The following is a 19,087-nucleotide window of genomic DNA, read 5'->3' as shown; positions in this document are numbered from 1 at the left end:
ATTTCTCTCACTGACCTGAGAAGTCCTTAAGGGCAGGATCCCTATCTCATTCATCCTTCCCATCCTATGTAGCCTTCCATATTATACAGCCTTGAAGACAGCAGATATTAATAAATGTTTGCTAAATCAAATGATTTTTTTTATGTTTGGCATGGTTAATTCCCCCTTAGCTTCCTAGTACACACTCTGTTGACATTTTTCAGTTTTTAATAAAAAGGGGACTTTTTCCCCCCCACAGTTGGATTAGGTCAGAGAATAATGTAAGTGAAAAAAGGCCAGATGCAGTGAAAGCAAGTTATCAGTGGAACTTTGGACAAGGAAAAAAAAGGGTAAATAGGATATTCAAGAGTGGGGGTCAGGTATGCATTTTTTGTTTGTTTGTTTGTTTTAAAGGGAAGATTAGGCAAAGACAGTGACAACCTGATTTTCATTCACTAGAAAGCATAACAAAGAACCGTGATTACAGGCAATTATATTTTCAACACTTCCCTGTCTGTGGGGCCCCTTCCTCTCAATATACATACATGCTGTCTCTCCCCTCAAAAAAAGAAGCCTGCCACACTGAGTTTCATCTTTGGACACATATTAGAGCTTTGAAAATTCTGGACTGCAGACCAGTGAAGTCAGAATCTCTGAGAAAGGGCCCAGGCATACTTACTCTCTCTTCACTTCCTCCTCTCCTATTCACTCCTTTTGCCCACGCAGTGTACTTTCTGCCCCCACCAAACCAACGGAGCCATTGATTCTACTTTACAATCCTCATCATGCTTGATGATTCATAGCATTACAGTTTTAATTGGGTTCTACTTCTTGAAACTCTGCAAGTTGGCCTGAAAAGTTTTGCTTTCTCTTTTCCCCTAGCTTCTCTGGCCACTCCCCTTCTGTCTTGGTGTGTCCCAAAAAATTCAGTATTCTCCAAAACTTACCTTGAGCCCTTTTCTCTTTCTATGCAGTTCCTCTAAGCACTTTTGTCCTTACCCATGCCTTCAACTACTCTCCACATAGTAAGCACTCAGAAATCTGCCTCTGCAGCCTCCATGTCTCTTGTGACACTCCAGGACCGTATATCCAATGGCCTCCTAGACAGTCCCAACTCGCCAAGGACATGTCCAGCAAGCTCCTTAATCACTTGTCCCAGCCTGAACTCAACAGCTGCCCCCAGCCCAGAGCTGCTTCCTCTTCTCCCTACCCTCTCACCAGTCAGAAATCTAGCAGCTACTCCAGCACCCTCACCCTCCCCTTTCTGTTACATTCAGTCATGAAGATGAACCAATTTCCCCTCCTTCTAAATATTTTTCCTAAACTTCTAAGTTTACTTCTAAGTTTCCCCACTACTTCCAGCCTTGTCCCAGCTCTCGAGTTGCCATTATCCATACTAATACACTGTCTGCTCAGGTCTCCAGTCTTGCCACATCCCCACCCAGCACCTCACTCCACCCCCAATCTACCCGGCACTTCGCTTTCAAGGTGACCTTTCATGTCGCTCACAATGCCGCACGTGGCATAGAAAGTATGCCCTGACCTAGCTATCCAGTTTCATCTCCTTTCACTCCTGACTTTGCCCTAATGTAACTGACCTATATATAGTTCCATGAACGCAACATGCCCTCGTAATGCCATACAACTATTCAGGCTACGAGCCCCATGTGGAAATGCTCTCTCCTGCTTGTCAACCTGCCCACTTCTACTCCGCTTTCAAGGTTCAGTTCAAAACACAACCACTGCTAAAATCTTCCCATGACATTTCCATCAGGGATCAAGAGCTCCTGCTAGCCTTCCTTTGCACTTATACCTCTGTTATGGCAAATAGTACACAATATTTGAACTGTTGGCCAAGATGTCTACTGTCTTACTAAACTATAAGATCCTTGATCAAGGACAGTGACTTCATCTCTATAGCCTCAGCACTAGTTCAATGCACATGGCATATAGTTAAAAAAAAAAAAAAAATGGTTAATGACAGGACAAGAAGATCAACTGGATTTCAAGTATAGAAAAAGTCCAGATCGGGGGTTCCTGGGTGGCTCAGTTGGTTAAGCATCTGACTTCAGCTCAGGTCATGATCTTATGGTTCATGGATTCAAGCCCTGCATCGGGCTCTGTGTTGACAATGCAGAGGCTAGAGCCAGCTTCAGAATCTGTGTCTCCCTGTTTCTCTGCCCCTCCCCTGCTCACACTTTGTCTCTCTTTCAAAAATAAATAAACATTAAAAAAAATAAAAAGAAAATTTTTTAATTTTTAAACCAAAGAAACAGACCAGATCTTTAGGAAGTACAGACATCTATTATTAAGTCCCACCCATTAAAAAAAAAAAAATAGAAATACATGATTATTCAGGTAATAGCAAGGTAATGAAAGAAAGAAAGAAAGAAAGAAAGAAAGAAAGAAAGAAAGAAAGAAAGAAACTATAATTGGACTAAGCATCAATAAGGAGGTAAGAATCTCCAATGGAGCAGCTGACAAAAGATCAACAGAAAGGCCAGAGATACAGGTGGTTCTTTCTACGAGTCAAGTAATTCATCAACCTAAGTCCATGGACTGAGCAAAAACTGGCACCTTCCTCTGTGAGTTCACCACTCCTCCCTTTTGTCATTATTCTCCATAGCCTTTTCTCAGCCCCCACTACTAAATTCCAGATTCCAGGGGTAATGTCTCTCTGCTGGAGCCACAAATCCTGCCAGTGGATTATTCTGAGATCGAAGGTGGGGGTTAGGGGGTTGGTAACCTTTGTCCTTGTGGCCAGGACCGAGAGGGAAGAAATGAAACTACTATTTACTGATGGCTAATTTTGAACCAGATATTGTGCTACTTTACAAATGCTCACTAAATCTCACAATAATCATGAGCAATTATTCCATTTTACAGATAAAAAATTTGTATCCAAGATCACAGCTAAGCAATCACAGAGCCTACTTGAAAACCCAGAAGTTATAGCATCTAGAGTATTTCTATATTCCTGACTGCCTCAAAATGAGGGATGTGGTTCCGCTATTCTAGACTGGAACTCAGAATATATTATTCTCCAAAACCCTATTATAAATGTTGGCTAGAGTCTATAGTACCACTGATACATAATGGGCATACAATGAGTTAAAATAGCTTTTTGGGGTCCTGATCTGAAAATCTAAAGTCTATTTGTTATTCGATTTCTGTAAGTACACCGTTCAACACTGCAAACAAAAATGGACTTGGAAATGAATTTCTGGAATACAAGAATATGTTTTTCCACAAAAAAATCACCAAGGATAGAAACTATTTTACCTCGTTAACTTGTAAGAGCAACGACACCAGAACACACCTGTGGGAAGTGTGCTTTTCTGACCAGGTGCCCATTTAGCATGTGCTGTCATTTGAATAAAACATCACACTAAACCCTACAGACCAGAGCTGATGATACAATGTCACCAACTAGAGCTGATAGGCCTCTAATCTACTGACAAAATGTACTCCTTAGTGAAGTGAAGCCAGATGTCTGGTGTAAAATCTGATGTCTGTGGACTTGTCTTTCTTGGCTTCCAGAGCTGTATTAGATACACTAAATACACAGCTTAGCTGTATATTAAACCCACAACTTGGCAAAATCATGACAGTTTGGACATGTAGCATCAGTATTTTTATTGTAATTCTTATAAACCAAAGACATTTCTGAAATAGAAATCCTAAATTTAAGCACTCAGCTAAATGCGGTGGTATGTCTTTCCCACGTTAGGAACAGTGTCAGAGCTTTATAAACACATTTATAGAAACCCTTTCCCTTCATTTTTCAAGCTGACACTCTATAGGCATAGCTGTGGAATGATTTCATAGGGGGAATTCAAGCCACATCAGGGGTCAGTCCTTGTCCCAGAAATTCTAGGATCAGATATAACAAGTGGTGACTGTGAAAATGCAAACATCCACCTTCAGGAAAGTGAAATACAAGACACCTTACTTAAATAGCAAAGAAGATCATGAAGAATGTGATGGTTGACCAGATAAAAAAGGAGGGAAGTTAACAGTATCTATATGCCAGACGCTGTTTTTTCACACATTTTTAAATATACTCATTGTTCTGTTTTGACAGGTGAGACGTTAGGGAGCAAAGTTTTAACTGGTCCAAAGTCGCAGAGCTTATGAGATAAGAGCCAGGACTCAAGCCAATGTCTAGAAGAATCTAAAAGCCATGCCACTTCTACAGGAGGATTGGCCTGTACACAGACAAGAACATAGAGGTAGAAGGCCAAATAGTAACATATAATCATGAAACAAATAGTTGAAGAAATAGACACAAATTGTTGAGAAGGTTCATCTAAGAGTAGGCTCTTAAGAGACTTGCTTTCCATCTTTCATATCCCTGCAAGATTCATTTTTAACCTTATGTAACCAGAAAAAGTCATCTTCAATAAAAAATGAGGTTAAATATACCAGAAACTCATACAGGTGACCAGCCTAGTACTTACTTTCTTTAAGTGAATCCCCCATAACACTCTCCATATTTTCTCATCTTACATTATCTTTATGCAACAATTCAAACCATTATCCTCATGTAATTTTTATACTGGTACAATACACTTATTACACTGGAAAATGACTATAACACTGTAACAGCACTCCAACCAGTCTTAAGGGTTAACTTGCCTCAAGCTTATGCCCTTCGTGCTTGCTGACCTAAGTCCGTTGGTCTGTAGCCAAACTAACCTACTTTTCCTGGAGATTTGCAAACCGCTGGCCTTGAGGAGTGAAGAACCAAACCTTCCCAGAAGATAACACCTAATCACATTAGAAAACAGCTGCCACCGATGCCAACGAGCCTCTTCAGGGTCATGTCGACACACAACTAACCGCCTGGGCGCCAGCTTCTCCTGAATGTGGCAATCAGAATGCCCCCTCTCCCCATTCTTCACGCCTTCCCCTTAAAAACTCTCCAGCTGCACCTGGACTGGGAAGATGGTCTTTGAGACATTACTCCACCATCCTCCCAGGTTGCCGGCTTCCTCAATAAAGCAATCTTTCCTTTGCCACCATCACCTGTCTCTCAAGTATTGATTTTCAAGCAGTCAGCAGCCTAACCTGAGTTCAGAACTGATTCTCTGTCCAGTAACAACACTATTCTAAAAAAGGACACAAATCACCACGTCAGTAATCCTTGAAAGTTTACCACTGAACGTGCTAGAAGGCAGAAAAATAGCACTGTCCACCCGCAACACTGTATAGACTAAGCTCAATAGTATAGGGAAGGTCTATTACAATAACACTTAACTATTCTGAAAATCCACAGAAAACTGATGAAAGGCCTGCCCCAAATGGCCATTTCCAACACAGGCTCATCATTCTTACCATCCAACTTATCCATCAGTGCTCGGTCGTTTGGTAGGAAAAGATAATAAATAAATATCCACTGCACTAATGAATGAACCCATCATCCATAAACAACTATTTTCTAGTTTTTCATACATTATGTATATGGCTATCTGAGCCATATACACAGACAAGTAAGAAGGCAGGTTAAGGGTACAGGCAGGCAGGGCCAAGTTGCCACAGAAGGCAATTCTGGCTCTCCTGTGTAAGTATCCCAGAATGGTTTGCTACATTCTTGCTTGGGGCTAACCTGAATTTTAACTAACTGAAAACACTTGTTTACATGGGACACACAGGATGCATAAGGCATTCCCAATGTTCTGAGAGGAGCTGTGTTTCATTCCAGTAAGAAGGTAGAAGGATGGAAAGTGATGGAAGATTTGCACAAAAGAACCAGTGTAAGACACCACACTGAAAATCACAGCAAACCTCCGAGGGTTTCAGTGTGCTGTCTGGCCACTTTTCAGAAGGGAAGAGAGTATTTGTGAAGGGGTACCAAAGTCAAGGAAAAATGGCCCTGCCTGGTAATTTCACCCCCACGCCAAAAATCGAAAATCAAAAACAAAAACAAAAACAAAACCTTCCTCTGTGAGCTTGAGAGAAGATCCCAAAAGAATTTCAACAGTTATGATATTGTTATTTTTACCCTTTGGCGTTCTAAAGAATTTTTACAGAAGTCTCTTAAAAAAAAAAAAAATCTGTGGGTGGGTCCCTGTCAGTAATCAAACAGGGCCATGACTGTTTAATGACTACAGTCTGGGGGATTAATCAAAGCTAGCTTAGAGAACACCATGGTGGGGAGGCAGACAACTGCAAGACCAACATTCCAAAGACGGGAAGGGTAACGACAGAAAGCTGTTGGGTCAAGTAGCTAAAAGGGATCTATGCCAAGCTGTCAAGTTCCCAGCCAGCTCTACAGGCTCTAGGCCTGAGAAAACTTTCGGGTTTGGAGTGTGTGAGCCTTGAAGGTGGGCCTCGGCTTCCTGATGATAGCGGTAGAATTTGGCCCCCACATCCCCCAGGGGCAGTTCTGGCTCTCGATTTTTGTCTCCCTTGCTCTTTCTTATATAGTCCTAGCTCCTTCCACCCCTGATCATTCCTTACTTACCCTTTCTCCCGTTCTTCCTCGGTGAGAAGGGGTAAGTGGTTATTTTGTGCCCTCGCCCAATTTGGCCAAAACCCTAAAAGTAAAAATGACAGAGACAGGTGTTTTAAAATCCTGATGTTGAAGCCTCAGGAACTCCCACCACCTGCCCAACACTTCAAGGCGCAGGGCAGCGCGTCCCCACAGCGCTCCCTCACGGCCAGGGCTTGGAGCCGGAGTTGTCCCCTTCTGGGGGGGGGAGGGGGTGACAAGGAGCGGGCGCGATCTAGGTGTGCCCACTTGGCGGGGAGGAGCTAGCCGCCTCCCGGCTACGTGTCGCCGTCGTTAGGCGCCGAGGAGCCACCATAGTTAGCCGAAAGGGTAGGCGACTGTGCCGGCCGCCGCGCGGGGCCTTAGATAAACACGCGCACGTACACATGCTCGCGACCCCACAGGACTCGCGGCCGAGCAGCTCTCAGCCTCCCAGCAATTCCCTCCCCGCCTGCAGCCGACTCCTCCGGAAAGGACCCAAGCCCGGGGACCACCAGGGGTCGGCGGCTGCGCGCCCGCCCACCCCCGCCAGCCTCACAGACGCCCCGAACCGCCACCGTGCTCCCGCCCTCCGCACCCGCTGCGCAGCTCAGCCCAGGGGAAGTCCCCGCGCTGGCCCCGCCCCCCACCGGCGGCAAGCTCCGCCCCATCCCCCAGCGCGCGGGAGCTGCGCGAAGCTCCGCCCCCCGCGGAAACCCGGTGCCGCCTCCTCCCTCTCCCACCGCCCCCCGGCAGCGCCAGCCTGGGTTAGGCCCAAATCCCGGTATGGATTTGCAACGGATTAAAAAATAACACTCATTCAGCAAGCAATAACTGAGCACTTACTCGAAGTTCTGCACCGTACTAATGGCAGAGAGGACGACAGAGAGCTGAAACTCTATGAAACTGTGTCTTCAGCACCCCCCCCCTTTCAAATAGGTCAGGAAACGGAGACCCCAGCAGCGGCTTGGAGTGCACAGCTACAGTGGCAAAGAGCCTTTTGAGTGCTCCCCCTCTGGACTCCCGTTATTGCGTTTTTTCTACTAAAGTGCACACAGGGAAACTATTTCTAGGCAAGCCAAAAGGAATAATCCAAAACAGGTGGTTTACTTTGGGAAAGCTGGAATTTCATTCCTAAGCGTTTGTCTTCAACTTACAGGGTTATGACAACCCACAAAGAAAGTGGAACCTAGATCTACCAAAAGATATAAAACACTTATTCTCTCTTTTATCCCTCCCCCAATTATATGCCTTATTATTGTTGTATTTTTCATTCTTCCGAATGCTGACAAACCACTCTGTGCATTTTCAAATCATTTAATATAAATGTTAGTACCAGATGCTCTGGGACTCTAGCTTAAAATTAATTCTAAAGGTTTAACAACCTACTCAGAGACTCAAACCACCTGATAACTAAAACTCCTAGAGTCTCCTGAGAATAACATTGCTTTCCTGCAAAGAGGGTATGTGCCAACTCTGTAGTTTTTCTCATTCATCACTGAAATAATTACTGTAGGGCAAGCTTTTCTCTGCCAATGCTTAAGGATTTAATTCCATTTAACTGCATGGGAGTCCCACCTTTATCAAATAGCAGTGAGAACCTATTTATAAATTGGACTAGGTCCTATTGGCATTGTGAAAATCAATAAAGGGAAACCTCACTAAAGTGGAGTTGGGAGGCTGCAGCTGTACCACCCACACCACCTCAGTTACAGACCCCAACAGAGCAATCCTCCACAGGAAAGAATCATCAAGACAGTCCTTAACAGAGAAAGTTGTACATTGCATTTCCTACCACAAATAGGCTACCTTTGCAACCCAGCCAATAAGAAACCATTATCATCCTGAACTCTTGCTTTTCTCCAGTGGACTTACATTCAAAACAACCCTTCTGACTCCTCCTTCATCATAAAATAACAATCCTCTCCTTTGTTGCATTTGCCTGTGTTTTTTGCTATAGCTTGCATATCCCAAATTGCAATTCTCTGCTATTCCTGAATAAACCATTTTTCTGACAATGTAACTGTTTTATTTTTTAGGTTAGCAGCACTAATAATTAAAAATCAATTTGGATGATTAATCAAATTAAATAGAGGGAGTTCTTGGCCATTAAGAGCTGACAGTCTGAATTGGAATGTAAATGAATAAACAATGGAGACAGGAATGTGTGATTTTTATTATAATGCAAATTAATTAACATACAAAAAGTGTTGCTAAGTATGACCAGACTTTGTCACTAAGATTCATCAAATGTGCTTAAGAACCTGAGGTCATCTGGAAAGGCTGTGTAGTATAGCATATGATGCCAACTATAGGCCACTATGGAAAAGGTAAAACTATGGAGACAATAAAAAGATCTGTAGTTGCCAAGGGTTGAGGGGCAAGAGGGCAGGGGAGGAATAGGCAGAGCACATAGGATTTTTAGGTCAGTGAAAATACTCTCTATGATACTATCTGGGTGACACATGGAAACCATCACTCCAGGTAACAATAATGTGTCAATGTAGGTTCATCAGTTGTAACAAATGTATCACTTTATTGCTGGACTATTGATAGTTGAGAAAGCTGTGTAAACGTGGGGTCAGGGGAGATATTAGATCTCTTTATACCTCCTGCTTAATTTTTCTGTGAAACTACACAAAAAGTAGTCTATTAAAAACGAACACCCCATTTTCTTTAAATCCATCAATTAAATTCTAAACTGAATATTTGGCTTTATGTGTGTGGTTGAAATATAATGATTTGTCTTCTTATATTAGAACAAGCCTCCATGTGGCATTAGTGTCATCAGAGAGAAAATAAACCATACATGCATTCCTAACTAAGGTACAAAATTAAGTTATGGTTAGACATGTCTAATATTCAAGGAAGTATCTAAGTAAGGTTAACCCAAAATAATTAAATTTACAAATTCTATGAATATATTTATATTCGAATCAATTTATATTCATACAGACTTACAATTAGTAAGCAAATAGTGTGAGGTATCAAAGAGGTTTTCAAACTTTCTGGTCTCAAGATCTCTTTACATTCTTAACAAGAACTTTAAAGAGCTTTTGTTTGTATGGGATATATATGTCTATATATACTGTATTAAAAATTAAGACAGAAAATTTTTAAATATTTGCTTAATTCATTTTTTAAATAATAAACTCACCACATGTTACCATAATGAGCATTTTTAAAATAATGACTCCATTTTTTAAAACTTAGAAAAAATGGATTTTACATTTTTTGCAAATCTCTTTACCATCAGTGTTAAGAGAAACAAGTGAATTTCCATATCTGCTTCTGCAGTCAGTCTGTTGTGATACGTTGTTACAGCTAAGATAGTATGAAGAAAAGCAGCACTTGCTCAAATTCATAGCTGAAAAAGGGAAGACCTTGCAAGCCTCTAAAAAGGGTCTCAGTAATCCCAAGTGTCCTCTGATCTCACTTTGAGTTGATGCCAAATAGCATTATTGCATTTATTTATTTCAATATCATGCATTTCCCACACCAGACTCTGTTAACACTTGAAATTATAGCCCTTCACTTATTCCAAGCTAAAACTCAAATTTGACAGCTCATATCAAACCATCACATTTCTAAAAGTGTTTTCAAAGCTTTTACTATACCAACTCCGACGAAATTGATATTCTTATTTGAATACATATGAAAACATTTGAGATTCCATTTATATCTGTCATTTCAAACTTTCTGGGAAATTTTGAATATAAATTATGCCACCTGGAAAAGTGAAACGTTGTTGTAGTCACTAATTCAAGTTTAGGTGTACTTACAATGAAAAGTGTGCATTTCCTTTTGTATAAATAATTTTTTTTTAATTTTTTTTTCAACGTTTTTTTTTTTTTATTTTTTATTTTTGGGACAGAGAGAGACAGAGCATGAACGGGGGAGGGGCAGAGAGAGAGGGAGACACAGAATCGGAAACAGGCTCCAGGCTCTGAACCATCAGCCCAGAGCCCGACGCGGGGCTCGAACTCCCGGACCGCGAGATTGTGACCTGGCTGAAGTCGGACGCTTAACCGACTGCGCCACCCAGGCGCCCCTGTATAAATAATTTTAAAGTGAGATTACAATAAAAATAAGACAAGCAATTACAGTTTTACTTCTTACAAGTTTAGGTGTACTTATAATGAAAAGTGTGCATTTCCTTTTGTATAAAAATTTTAAAGTGAGATTACAATAAAAATAAGACAAGCAATTACAGTTTTACTTATTACCTAAATAAATACCAGGTTCTAAAACTACTGCCTAAACATAAAATTTTAGATAGATAAGCTTTCATTTTTAGTACAAATAAAATAATGTAATTCACTCATTTGGGGTTTTTAGATATAATTTCCAACTAAAAGAAACTAAAGAAAAAGAAACCACCTCCCCAGAGGAATGTCCAATTTCAGGTCTGGGGCAGGATATCTAGATGATAAGTGTGGAATATCTTGTGCCACGAAGACAATGAATTCATTTACAACAAATAAGGGTGTCAAAAGGTCACAGACACCAAAACTACAGAATCCCTTTGGCCAAAAATGGACAATTTGAGCACCAACAAAAATAATGAATGTAATTGTTTTAAACATATTGCATATATAAAAATCGATAAGCACTTAATGATACTCCAAAGATGAGAAGCCAAACACAAAAACAACAACAACAACGACAACAAAAACAGAACAACTGATTGCACACTTTTGCAAGCAACTAGGGCACTATCTCCTTATTCTACCGGAAAGAAAAGAAAGGAAAAGTATTATTACTCACCTTGCCTTTCCTGCTGAGCTGTATTTCAGAAAATCAAATAGCTGTTCAGGGGAAGGGTTTGTTTTTTTTTGTTTTTTTTTTTTTTGATAATAAATGTGAAAGAAAAAATAGAATTGGAAAGTTGAAATTTAGCAATCCTTTGTGAAATAAATGATTCAGTCAGTAACCATCAATGGCTGAAACCATTCATGAAAGATCAATGGCATACTTTAAAACGGAGATCAGGGTGTCACTACCTCCATCTAATAATCTAAGTATTGCTACAAATGGGACTCCAGGCATTGTGTGCCTTCTGGTCTGATGTCATCTGAAGCACACAGCACCCCCATGAAGTGTTCTTGCAAACACAAAACAAAGTCAAAAACAGAATCTAATCAAGCCTTAAAACCGACTTCCTACTCACAGACTTGCAGGAAACATGAATGTTAGAGGAACAAGTTAAATGATACCAGAAAGAAAAAAAAACAGATAAATCTAGAGTATAAGACAGTCTATAAAACAACTGACGTCATCTTCACAGCAAATTAGTAAAAGCACAAAAAGGAGAGGGAAAGGATGGAGAGAAGCTCTAGATTAAAGACATGTAGCAATCAAATGTAAAGTATGAAACTTGTTTGGGTCCTAATTGAAACATCACAGCAGTAAAAAGACTTATAAGTTAATCATGGACATTTGACCGTGGACTATTGTCAGACAACGTCAAAGAAATACTACTATTTTATTAGGTGTATTAATGGCATTGTATTTATGTAAGAAAATGTCCATCATCTTTTCAGAGACATTCTAGAATATGTTGAAGTTAAATGACACACTGGCTGGTATTTGCTTTAAAATACATTTAAGAAGGAAGGAAGGAAAAAAGGAAGGAAGGAAGGAAGGAAGGAAGGAAGGAAGGAAGGAAGGAAGGAAGGAGAAAAGAGAGGGCGAGGGAGGGAGGATGGAAGGAAAGATGACATAAATGTGACAAAAATTATTGTATCTGGTGATAAATGTATAGTTCATTGGACTTTTTCCTCAGCTTTCATATGTTTGAAATTTTTCACAATATAAATTTTAAATTAAATATAAGTGACTGCTTTAGCCCAGATCTCCTAGAAAACAGTCCCTGAGAGAAAGTGTATGTGCTAAAATGTTTTGGATGCCAGAAAAACAAGAGTGAGGGGATAGGATGAGCGAGGCAGGGACAGAAGGAAGGAAAATATAGGTGTCATGTTACAAGCTGGTTATAGCTTCATAGTACAGGTGACTCTTGACAACCAAGGGGTTAGGGAGCATCAACCCTGCTGGGTCAAAAATCCATGTATAACTTTTGACTTCCCTGAAAACTTAAACTATTAATAGCCTATCAGTGACCGAAAGCCTTACCAATAACATAACCGGTTGATAAACACAAATTTTGTATATGTAATATGTATTATATTCTTACAATAAAGTAAGCTAGAGAAAAGAAAATGTTATTAAGAAAATAATAAGGGGGCACCTGAGTGGCTGAGTCAGTTAAGCATCCAGACTTGGCTCAGGTCATAATCTTGTGGTTCGTGAGTTGGAGCCATGTCAGGCTCTGTGCTGACAGCTCAGAGCCTGGAGCCTGCCTCAGGTTCTGTGTCTCCCTCGCTCTCCTCCCCCCTCCCCCACTCTCACTTTGTGTCTCTGTCTCTCAAAAATAAATGTTTTTAAAAAAATGTTTAAAGAAAAGAATAAGGAAGGGAAAATATATTTACAGTACTGTACTGTATGGGGAAAAAAATCCACTTATAAATAGAACCATGAAATTCATATCCATGTTCCTCAAGGAGCAACTCTGTGTACAGTTGATTGCTTGGTCACACAGGGCATCTCAAGAAGGCTGTATGAAACCACCAGGCACTGTAACAGAACCATCCATCAGGAGGAGAAAAAACAAGCAGTTTTTCTCTGTTGGATTCTTCCTGCTTTCTGTCATTTATTCATCAATATTTGCTCCTCAAAGTAGGGCAAGCATGTGGAGAAAAAGGTTGGGTGTGGGGGACAAGAGAGTGGAAATAGAGAAGTGAATAACTGGGTCTCATAAAGTGACTGAGATGATTTATTATAACAATTTAGAATTTAAGCCAATCAGTGACTTTCAGGTTTCGTGAAGACTTGGCTGTTAATTTAGCTTCTTTTTTACTGGAATTCTGCTTGATCTTTTACCTCAGAAATTTTATTCAGGCCAAAGTCATTATTTTTGATTAACGAAATAACAATCACACAAATGGCTATGGAAACTACATGTAGAGGAATGGCTCTACCATGGTGCCCAGGCAACCTTGCACACCTCCACACAGACCAGTGAGCAGGGCCTGACCACAGCTGGTCTCAGTCTTGGTGGAACGCCCTTTGATCCTCCCATAGCACAAAATCATGGGAGGCTTGTAAGGAGCTGCCACCAGCCACACAGGTCTCATTTGCCTCCCTGTCTGTCAGGAAGGCCGTCCTGAGACAGTGTCTCATTGCCTCCTGGGTCCTGATGAGGAATGAAACTTTCTACCTTGCCCTCTTAGAGCATAGCTGCAGGCTATAAAACTGCTTATCTGATGCAGAGCATTGGCTCGCAAATGAAGAGGGTCCTATCATTCATGTTAGTCAGTCATCTGGGCCCTTTCTTCAGTGTCACCCCATGTAAATGACCAGGGGAAAGATACCTGTGGCTCCACTTGCTTTGGCTATCTAACTAAGTAATAAACTGTTTGAATCTGAAAACTGGCTTGTTGCTTCCTTCCTGTCTGAATCTGTCAGCCTTGCCTTGTTTTGCCTTGCCAGATTCTAAGCAGGATATTTCTACTTTGTTTAACCCCAAAGAGAGTCTTTACTCTTTGCTCTTTGCTCAGCCTGCGTTGTGGATAGTCAGCACCCAGGGCACAGACTGATCAGAACATATGAATGATCTAGATTCACATTTTCGGAAGCAGTATTTTTTCTCTAAGTGTTGTAGGATAATTTTTGATCAACAGTCACAGAAGACTTCCTTCTCTCTGCCTTTCCTCCAAATTAATTAAAGGGATATTTGTACAAATTGGGCAAAGATTCAGACCTCCTACAACATAAAAATCAATCAGACACGTTTTCAACCCTCTATTTTCTGCTCATAGCTTGGCATTATCCATGTTGGATTTAAAGGTCTGGTGACCACTAGAATAAGAGAGAAGCATCAAAAATTAAGCTCCATGGATGTGTCCTAGCTGCTCTTTCACATGTAGGTGACCTACCTCCTTTTTTTATATACAAGATGATAAATAATGATGTCATCCAGCTAACACTTGGCCATTCTCATTTGGTACACCAAGAGACAGGGTTCTTCTGTTCTATTATAGACACATAACAAAGCAGCAAATAGGAAAACAACAGGTGACAGCATAAAACATAAAGGCTAAAGAATAGCTCATTTCTTTTCTTCTTTTTTCATTCCTTTCTCTTGTCATCACTTATGTAAATTGTCTCTTGGGAATGGAACTGTCTAAGCCTTACTAAATGATTCTATCTTATCAACAGTTGATCAAATCCTTACATCCATGAAGGAAGGAACAGTGACATGGAGGTCCCTGGCCTGCCTCACATTTTGTCCACGGTGTCCTGGCATTCTAAAGTGGTAACATTTCCAATTATTTTCATTGGCTTTCGATTGACAGTCCTGACATATCTGTAGGAATAGGTTACATTCTCTCATGAATTAGCCAGATAATGATTACAAACCAGCAATCCATAATAACTACTTGCGTAGAAACAATTCAAAATAAAACTACACACAGTAAAAATTTGTTGAAATGAAGAAAAAAACAAGTGTTACCCTTTTTGCTAGCTCTGAAAACTGAAAACACTGTGTTAATGGATTTAGTAGAAATAATCAATACAAAATAATTTAGCAACAACTTAAACTGCTCATGAATAAAGTATATAATTAACACATTCTCTATATTCCTTCATCTGAAAATGTCTTTATTTCTCCCTCATTCCTGAAGGATATTTTCACCAGATAGAGAATAATGCTTGTCTTTCAACACTTAAAAAATGTTGGAAAGGAAATGACCACTTCCTTCCGGACTCCATTGTTGTGAGATGAGAAATCTGCTCTCATTCAAATTGCTGTACCTCTGTAAGTACTACAGTACTTCTCTCTGGCTGCTTTCAGGATTTCTTTACTTGTCTTTAGTTTGCTGAAGTATTGGGATGTCTTGCCATGGATCTTTTTGTTTTGTTTATTTGTTTTTGATATTGTTTCTATTTAGGGTTTGCTCAACCTCTTAAATCTGCAGGATTATGTCTTTCACCAGGTTTGGGAAGTTATCAGCTATTATTTCTTCAAATACTTTACGTCTCACAATTTTCTCCAGTTCTGGAACTTCAAGGATACAAATGTTTGTTCTTTTGTTATCATCCACAGATTCCTGAGACTTCGTTCATTTTTTTTTTCTTCCAGTCTATTTTGTCTCTGTTATTCAGACTGGGTAAATTCTATTGCTCTGTCTTCAAGTTCACCAATTCATTTCCACTCTACAGATGAACCCATCCAGCAAGGTTTTTATTTTGTTATTGTGTTTTAATTCTGTAATTCCCATGTGGTTCTTTTTTTTTTTTTTAATAATTTGTATTTCTTTGCTGAGATTTTCTATTTTTTTCTTTTGTGTCAAGAGAATTCACAATTGTTAGCTGAACCATTTTCATGATGGCGGCTTTGAAATCTATGTCAGATCGTTCCAACATCTCATTCATTTTGATTTCAACCTCTGCTGATTTTCTGTTCTCATTCAAGTTGTGATGTTCCTCGTTCTTGTGTCATGGGTAATGTTCCATTATATCCTGGATGTTGTGGCTATTATAAGTCTCTGGATTTCATTTAGTCTTTTTCAAACAAGCTGTCCCCCTGTTGAGGTGTAGCAGAGGATTTTGTATGTTCTGCCTCCCCCTGAGCCCCACTGATACCACCCAGGCAGAAGTGGAGCACTCACACGTGCTGTGTCAATGTTGGCAGGTGAGGTTGATGCCATCCCAAAGGAAGTAAGACATTTACAGCTGTAGCTGCCTCTGAGTGGGGGTGCCAGGAAGAGGGAAAGCAGATGGCTGATTCACAACCTTTTGTTATTGCAGGACTGGGGTGGAATCTCAACTCTCAATTCTGCACTGGGCCTTGAGGACACCTCCAGAAGGAGGTAAAGTAAGCAGAGTAACAACTAGCCCTGCCTCAAGGAGTGGAGGCTCAGCAACCCACTGGGCCCTCTAACAGTGGGTGCAGGGGCTAAGGGAGAAAATGGAACGCTGACTAGACTTGATTCCCACCAGCTTGTTCAGTGTTGTTGGTGCTGCATGGGGATGGAGGCTTAGCTCCATCCCAGGCCCTGCTGACCTGGGGGTGGGGACCAATTGAATGCTTGTGACAAACCTACACACTATAGCCTCACCTTATTCAGTCTGGTTGCTGCCAAGTGTGGATGTAAACTCAGCTCAATGCTAAATCCTGGTGGGGAAATGGCAAAGACCTGCCTCTGCCAGATCAGGGTTAGAAGTCAGTTCCCATTCAACCAGTCAACACCACCCTGTGTGGGAATCAGAGTGTGGCTGCCTGCTTTCAGTGAGTGGGGCAGAAAGTCAGTTTCCTCTTTGGCCTTGATAAAACCTCACGAAAGGGAAGGATGCAGTTTTTCCTTTGGTGTTTGACTGGAATAGGGCAGGTATTACCAAAAAGTTGTGGCTAAACAGGCTTTTCTTGGAAACTTTTTTTTTTTTAATGTGTCTGTTGGTACTTCAAGTTAGAAGTTTCTGCAGGGCCCTGTCCAGGAAATATGGAAAGGAAACCCAGGAGACCCATTGCCGTGTCGACCCTCAAGTCCTAAGGTGCACAAATAGTCCACCTCCTTTTGAACCTATAGAGTCTTCCTATGCTTGTTTGTTGAACTATGCCTCCAGTTCCTAGTTGTAAAAAGTAGGACCTGGAAAGATTGAGGCTACTTCAATTTGGACAGAACCAGAAGTCTTTTCTATATACTTTAATAGAAGAAATGCAAAGAAGATATGAATTGTTGTGGAACATTACAACATGAAATTAGAAACTAATCTAAAATCTGAATTATGAAAAGCAGTATCTATTTCCAAAATCAAGACAAGCAGACAAAATAAGTGAATGTATACAAAGTTATGTGTGCTATAATACTCAATACCAAGATGGTTTTGGACACATTTTTAACAATTCAACAAATGTTAACACAAAATGAAAGAAAATGTTCTACATCTTGATTATTTGTTACAAAACAGGGATCAAGATTACCAGATAAGGGTGATTTTATTTTAGAAATGATAAATTTAAAAATATTTGTTACTTTTAAATATTTTTGTTAATATTTTGTCACTTTTTTCATCAATTCTATTTGGTATTTATTTAGTGTTAATTTTCCCTTTTAATTTTTTTCTATTAAAAGATAAAGATCATTTTTTTACAATGTTGAAATATATACTTTCATAACATGCATTTATTGTTTTGTCCTTATCATAACAGAAAACCTCTGAAACTTTTAGTACAACCCTACCATTGAAAAATGGTATACTGCTTATTATTACAGTTACCTATCATTATTAAAAACACTTAAATGCAATAAAAAATACATAATAACTTATGATTTGAGATTTCCTGGGAACTCCTATTTTTTTCCTGAATCATGAAGATATCTATTAGGAATTTGGAAGCACTATACAAATGTGAATGTCTTAACTGATTGCCTTATTAACAAATACTTTTTTTTTCTTATTCAATGATAAAGACTTAATCAAAATTTTTTCTCTCTCCAACTCATATGTCCAAACCTACTTGGTCATTCTAGACACTCTGATGCAAGGAAACGATGATATATGTTTAAACAGCCTAAAATGCTCAGCCTATAGCCAAAAAGGCTTAGATGAGAATTTCGTAGCTATCTTCATATATTTCAAGGGCCGTCCTGAACAAGAGAGATTGCATTTATTCTCTGTGACCCAAGAGGATAGAATTAGGATAAATGAGATGGGAAGAAAATTTTTATTTCATATATATATCCATTTTCTAGCGACTAGAGAACTCTAAAAAGAGAACAGATTGCCTCAAGAAATAGTGATTTCCTGTCAAGGAAAAAGACCGGACAACCATTTATTGGGAATATTATCAAAGGGACTCTTAAGAGTTGATGATTCTATCTGTCTCTATTATCTCATTTTATTCTCCTAGTGAGATACATAGGACAAGTATTAAAATTGTCATTTATGGATGAGAATAACGAAATTCAGAGAGTGTATTGGTTAAGATCCTTGGTAAATTAGAAAAGCAACTTGAGCTAGCATAAGCAAAAATGAAAGACGGTAGAAGATTGAGTGCTATTTCTGAGAACCCAAGGCTAGTGTAATGCAGCTGAGCTCCAGAATGGGACGGAAGGCATCTGAACTCTCTCTGTGTCCTGACTCTGCTTCTCTATATAAATTGCTGTGTCCTCTATCTCTACAGATGTATTTTCTGTGCTTCCCAGCCACATGATGGGTGGAAGATATTTACTCCAAGCTCCCTAGTTTACATCTCTATTATTTAAGAAACAAGCCCAGAATGACCAGCAGTCTCAATTATTTTGATCTTTATGGTGCCAATTCATCACATCATTCTCCCTACTGATTCCTAAGCCAGTTAATAGATAGCCACAGTAAAACTGGATTGTAGATTGCGACTTGGACCTGGGGTAGAAATAGAGTTTTCTACAACTTTCCTTGAGTTGAACACACTCGGTTATGGGCAGATTACCAAGCATCAGCATTTCTTCCATCCCAGAAGCAGACCTGACCTGGTGAGCTTATCTCATGGGGGAGGCATCCAGGAAGTGAGCACATGCCACTCACACAGAT

General features: G+C 40.0%; 1 protein-coding gene across 9 annotated transcripts in view; it reads right to left on the bottom strand.

The window, feature by feature from the left end:
- IMMP2L (inner mitochondrial membrane peptidase subunit 2) overlaps window positions 1-7,102 on the bottom strand; it is an 873,838-nt gene extending 866,736 nt beyond the window's left edge. For 6 of the 9 annotated variants that reach the window (XR_008296717.1, XR_008296716.1, XM_027075286.2 and 3 more), the window contains exons 1-2: window positions 7,050-7,102; window positions 6,446-6,518 (exon numbers count right to left, since the gene is read on the bottom strand). The gene's annotated coding sequence lies outside the window, so the exon portion shown is untranslated. Of the gene's footprint in view, window positions 1-658; window positions 850-926; window positions 1,164-6,445; window positions 6,519-6,856; window positions 7,004-7,049 lie in introns of those variants that run through there. The other 3 variants (XM_027075285.2, XM_027075290.2, XM_053218211.1) reach the window with 3 other exon arrangements.
- Between the last annotated feature and the right edge of the window lie 11,985 nt (window positions 7,103-19,087).

Source organism: Acinonyx jubatus, chromosome A2 (genome assembly GCF_027475565.1).
Source record: "Acinonyx jubatus isolate Ajub_Pintada_27869175 chromosome A2, VMU_Ajub_asm_v1.0, whole genome shotgun sequence".
NCBI classification, from domain to species: domain Eukaryota; kingdom Metazoa; phylum Chordata; class Mammalia; order Carnivora; family Felidae; genus Acinonyx; species Acinonyx jubatus.
The sequence above is the reverse complement of the archived record's forward strand: the minus strand, read 5'-3'. Positions and strand labels throughout refer to the sequence as shown.